The sequence below is a fragment of the Gossypium arboreum genome, chromosome 3, assembly GCF_025698485.1.
Source record: "Gossypium arboreum isolate Shixiya-1 chromosome 3, ASM2569848v2, whole genome shotgun sequence".
NCBI lineage: Eukaryota > Viridiplantae > Streptophyta > Magnoliopsida > Malvales > Malvaceae > Gossypium > Gossypium arboreum.
The window spans coordinates 119068839-119075093 of NC_069072.1; positions in this window are offsets into that span (position 1 = coordinate 119068839).

A 6255-nucleotide genomic window follows, 5' to 3' on the forward strand; every position below is an offset into this window, starting at 1 on the left:
TATTGCACTGACATTGATAGACAAAAGACAACCATCCTCGTGGGATCAATATCCGATAGACTCATGTCTGTCTACTATACTTGCATCGACAATGTATGCTTGCACATTATTGTTGTGACGTTAAACAGACGATCAAGTTTTGGTGTCGTTGCCTGGGATGGTGTTTGTTTGATTTTTTTTTTTGCACTTTGTTTTTTATTATGTAATAGTTAGTTGTCACTAACTTGTTTTGTTTTTGTCGCTATTTTCATATTTTATTTTAGGTGTTTGATGACTGAAACAATTCAAAGTTTATTGCTGATTTTGATCTAGAAATTGAAGGAACCATTTGGAGGAGACTTCAAGAACAAAGGAAAATGGCTTTACCAAGAAACAATGAAGTCATACCCCAGGTGCAACACCAAAATGGTAATAACCCACCGTTGCCTTAAGATGCTCAAATACAAAACAGGACTATACGAGACTTTTTAGTATCTGTCTTGGATGACTTACAACTGAGATTTGTTAGGCCAACAATCTGAGCTGGGAATTTTGAACTCAAGCCAGTAATGTTTCAAATGTTGAATTTTAATGGCAATAAGTTGGACTGCCACATAAAGATGCACGAGAACATCTTAAATCTTTTTTATTGATTTGTGCTTTCTTTAGTCAACAAGGCATTCTTGATGATGCTTTGAAGATGCAATTATTTCCTTATTCCTTATAAGGAAGAGCTCATACTTGGTTCCTTGGGTAACCTATCGTTCAATTACTTCTTGGAATGCATTAGCAACACAGTTTGTTTTACACTTTAACCCGTCGACAATGAATGCTTGTCTCCAAAATGATATTACAGCTTATCATCAGTTGGATGATGAGAATCTTCACACTACATGGGAATGTTATAAATCTTTGCTTCAATGTTTCCCCATGCACGACATTCAACAAGAAACACAAATTTAAATTTTCTATAATGGGCTGAATTCACACACGAGGAATCTTGTTGAATAGTCATTTGCTGGATTGCACTTATAATGATGCTGTTGGAATTCTTGAGAGAATTGTTCAGAATGATTATCAATATCCTATCTTTAAAGCTGCACAAGCAAAAGCTACTCCGAGAGTTATTAAACTCGATGCAATATCTGCACTTAGTGCTCAAGTTTCTTCTCTTACAAATATGATAAAAAATATGCAAGGGACTAGTGACATTGCACGTATACAAGTCGCTCAACAAGTTGATGTTTCTACCTTTTGTTGTGAGATTTGCAGTGACAACCATAGCTACGAAGATTGTCTACAACATGCAAAGAATGCCTATTGTCTACAACATACAAAGAATTCCTTTTATGTCAGTAACATTCGCAAAAATTCTTATGGCAACTCTTATAATAATTCTGCAAGCAATCAACAACTTGGGAAACTCAGACTGCTAGACAAAATGTTACGTTATTTCAATATGGGAATATATCTACTCAAGGCAATTATAATCCAAGACAAGGGAATTATAATCAACAATAGTAGAACTACAATCAACACATTTAGATGCATCCACACCAAAATCAGATGCAGCCACAACACTCTTCAATGTCGAATTAGCATGTTCAAGGACATCGGCAACAATAATATACGAAAGCTTCTCCTTCTAACCCATTAGCAACTCTTGAGGCTTTAATGCGGGAGCATATTACTCACACAAAAGCTATTATGCAAGGGAATTCATCTTTTATTCGGGCATTGGATGTACAATTAGGACAACTTGCTTCGAATATGAATACTCGACGACCGGACACACTACCTAGTGACACGGAAAATCCCAGTCCAAAGGGGAAAGAACACTGCAAGGCTATCACTCTTAAGAGTGGTAAACAAACTAGCGAGCCGATTAAAGACTCTACTATAGCACATCAAGATACTGATGAAGTGATCCATGGTAAGAAGGTTGAATCTGAAGTGCTTTTCGATGTACCAGGCAAAGAAGTTCCACAAATTGTCACTCATATGCCTAATGTCTGACCCTCAAAACTGTCGATGCAATCAAAAGTGTCGGTGTAATTGGATGTATCTCCACCTTTACCCTTTCCACAAAGATTTTAGGAGAATGAGCAGGATAAGCAGTAGCAACAGTTCCTGAACATACTGAAGCAACTTCAGGTCAATATTCCTTTAGTAGACATTCTTGTGCAAATTCCAAATTATGGGAACTTTATGAAGGAGCTCTTGTCCAAGAAGAAGAAACTCAGCGATATTGAAACTATTGCACTAATAGAATGTTGTAGTGTTGTTTTGACAAATAAGTTGCCCCCCAAAATGAAAGATCCTGGAAGTTTACTGTCCCATGTTCAATTGGTAACCAATATTTGGACAAGGCTTTATGCCACTTGGGAGCTAGCATAAACCTAATTACACTATGTACTTTTAGAAAGTTAGGAATTAGTCACATGAAACTTACTGCAATGACATTGCAACTAGCAGATCGATCCTTGGCTCAACTTGAAGGTCAAATCAGAGACATCTTAGTTCGTGCGAATAAATTCATTTTTCTGGATGATTTTATCTTACTTGGCTTTGAGGTAGACAAGGAGGTTCCCATAATCTTGGGATGACCATTTTTAGCCACCGGACGAACTCTTACTGATGTTTACAAAGGTGAATTGACTATGCGACTTAATAATGAGCACTTTACCTTTAGCTTTTTCGAATCTATTCAATGCAAAGATAAAGAAGAATGCCATACTATCAATGTGCTAGATGATTTAATTGAGGAAGAATTCAATGACCAAAGCATAATACTTTCTGATGAGTTTGCAGTGACATCTGATGCTCAATTCTTAGATGATTGTGACAGTATGGTTAAAGTTAATTATATTGAACTCAAGCATGGATGGCAAATTAAATCCTTAGACTTAGACAACAGAACAGCTCCAATTTTCAAGCCATCTATTGATGAAGCTCCTACTCTGGAATTGGAACCACTACCTACTCATCTTAAATATGTCTTTCTTGGTGCTAATAATACTCTCCTAGTTATTGTCTTCGCCACATTGGATGTAACTCAAGAAGAGAAATTGGTCTATACTCTTAAGCAACATAAATGAGCTATTGCTTGGAGTATTGCCGATATTCGAGGCATTAGTCCATCTTTTTGCATGCACAAGATCAAGTTGGAAGATGAAGGTAAACAATCAATTAAGAAAAAAAGAAGATTAAATGAGAAGATGAAGGAAGTTGTTAAGAAAGAAATTATAAAATAACTTGATGCTAGAATTATTTACCCTATTTCTGATAGCAATTGGATAAGTCCAGTGCAATGCGTTCTTAAAAAGAGTGGCATCGCTGTGGTTAGCAATGAAAAAGACAAATTAATTCCAATAGCATTCCTACGGGATGGCGAGTCTGTATAGATTATCACAAACTTAATACTGCCACAAGGAAGGACCACTTCTTACTTCCTTTCATTGATCAAATGTTGGATAGACTTGTTGGAAGAGCCTATTACTGCTTCTTAGACAGCTATTCTGGGTACAATAAAATTGCTATTGCACCTGAGGATTAAGAGAAAACAACTTTCACATTCCCTTTGGTAATTTTGCTTTTCGCCATATGCCTTTCGGTCTTTGCAATGCACCAGCCAAATTTCAAAGGTGCATTATGGAAATATTCTCGAATATGATTTAATATTATTTAGAGGTTTTTATGGATGATTTCTCAGTTTATGGGAATGATTTTAATCATTACGCTGACAATTTGGATAAAGTATTGAAGCGATGTGAAGACATATCTTGTTCTAAATTGGGAAAAATGTCATTTCATGGCAACTGAAGGCATTGTGTTAGGCTATCGCATCTCTAGTCAAGGCATTGAAGTAGACAAAGCTAAAGTGGAAATCATTGAGAAATTACCTCCACCGATAAATGTGAAAGGTATCCGTAGTTTTCTTAGGCGTGCGGGGTTTTACCAAATATTTATTAAAGATTTCTTGAAAATTACAAAAACCTTATGCTCATTGCTGGAACAGACTAAAAAATTCTTCTTTGACGATGCATGCCTGGATGCATTTATTCAATTAAAGAAGCAGATAATAAATGCACTCTTTGTCGTTGCACTAGATTGGTCTCAACCTTTTGAAGTTATGTGCGATGCAAGTGACTTTGCTATGGGTGCTATTCTAGGACAACGCAAGGAAAGAATATTTCACGCCATCTATTATGCTAGAAAAACTCTTACAGAAGCTCAAATCAATTATACCACTACAGAGAAAGAATTTTTGGCTGTAATCTTTGCTTTCGACAAGTTTTGTTCTTATCTTGTAAGCACAAAGGTTACCGTATTTACTAATCACTCAACTTGAGATATCTTTTTGCGAAGAAGGATGCAAACCAAGACTGATACGCTAGATCTTACTGTTGCAAGAATTCAACATCGAGATAAAGACTGCAGAGGTTCATAGAATCAAGTTATAGACCATCTGTCTTGATTGGAAGTTGGCAGTAAAGATGGAAACATACTTCAAATTATCGACACATTCCTAGATGAGAAGTTATTTGTTGTAGATACAATCCCTTGGTATGCAAATTTAGTTAATTATCTAGTATGTGAAAAACTCCCATTGGGTGTCACAGGACATAAAAAAAATTCTTTGTGAAATAGTAAAGTATCATCAGAATGAGCCGTATTTATTGAACGTATGTAATGACAATATCATTCGGCACTGTGTTCCGGAAGTGGAGATGCTTTCAATCCTGAAGTAATGTCATAATGCTTCTTATTGAGGTCATTTTGAGGGCATGCGAACTGCCACTAAGGTTCTTCAATCAGGATTCTATTGGCCTTCATTATTCAAAGACGCCAACAATTTTGTGAATCAATGCTAAATGTGTCAGTACAATGGTTCTATATCTCGACGCAATGAAATGTTGCAGCAGCCAATTATGAAGGTTGAATTGTTTGATGTTTGGGGTATGGATTTTATGAGACCATTTCCAAGTTCATTTGGAAATTTTATATATTAGTAGCTATTGACTACGTCTCGAAGTGGGTTGAAGCTGTTACAGTCCCAAAGGATGATGCAAAGACAATGTTTAAACTTTTTCACAAGCATATATTTTCCCGCTTTGGCACACTGAAGGCATTGATTAGTGATTAGAGTACACACTTTCATTGCAATCAAGTGGCAGCCACAGTGAAGAGATATGGAGTTAACCATAGAATGGTTGTTATTTATCATCCGTAACCTAATAAACAACTTGAAGTATCGAATATTGTTGAGAAGGTTGTGAACCCTTCGAGGAAAGATTGGCCTTCCAGACTGGATAAAGTTACTAGAAAGAAAAGGCTGTTGGATATCACTGAACTAAAGGAAATTAGGTGAAATACCAATGAAAATGGTGCAATTTACAAGGAAAAGACCAAACGATGGAATGACAAAATTATTTTGCAATGACAATTTATTGTGGGTCAACAAGTTTTATTATTCAATTTTAGACTGAAATTGCACCCAGGTAAATTGCTCTCACGTTGGTCTGGACCTTTCAAAGTTGTCAAAGTATTTCTTCATGGTGCAGCCACAATCAAAGATTTACATGATAGATACCAGTTCAAAGTGAATAGACAACGGTTGAAACACTATTTTGGGAATATTAATAAAAATTAGGAAAAGACCATTAAATTGTCAAAAAGTTTTAATTTTTATTGAATTTATCATTATGTGATTTTATTTTTTGTTTTTGCTCAAGTTTGTTTTACTTCTTTTTTTTTTTACATAATAATTAGGTACCATTGTAGATGCACTTGGGCTTTATTTTCAATGCAGTTCGTACTATTGTACTGTCACTTATGACTTATCAAGAATGAGGGCATATAAAAAATTTCAGATACGACCATTTTATCAAAAGTGACCTAGTCGTGTGATTTTTCTGAGCGGGTGCAATTCTCATTGGACATATTTATTCCCGCCAGCTTTATATCCCTTCACAGAAGTCACGCATTTCCATATTCTTCTTTCACTCGCTATAAACCCCCTCTCCACTGTGCCAACTATAACACTTACAAAGCATCAATTTTTATTCACTTTTTCTTCCCCAAACTTGTACCTTTACAACTTTAAATTGTCTTCATTCAAAAAAATATGGCAAGAATGAGAGGATCAATCAAGAAAGCCACCAAGTATGTTGAAGAACACTCGTCCTCTACAACTGCAGTTCGTGAATCAGAATCCTCCATGCCAACATAGAAAAAGGAGTAGGTGATATTTTTAACGAAAACGACCAAGGACAG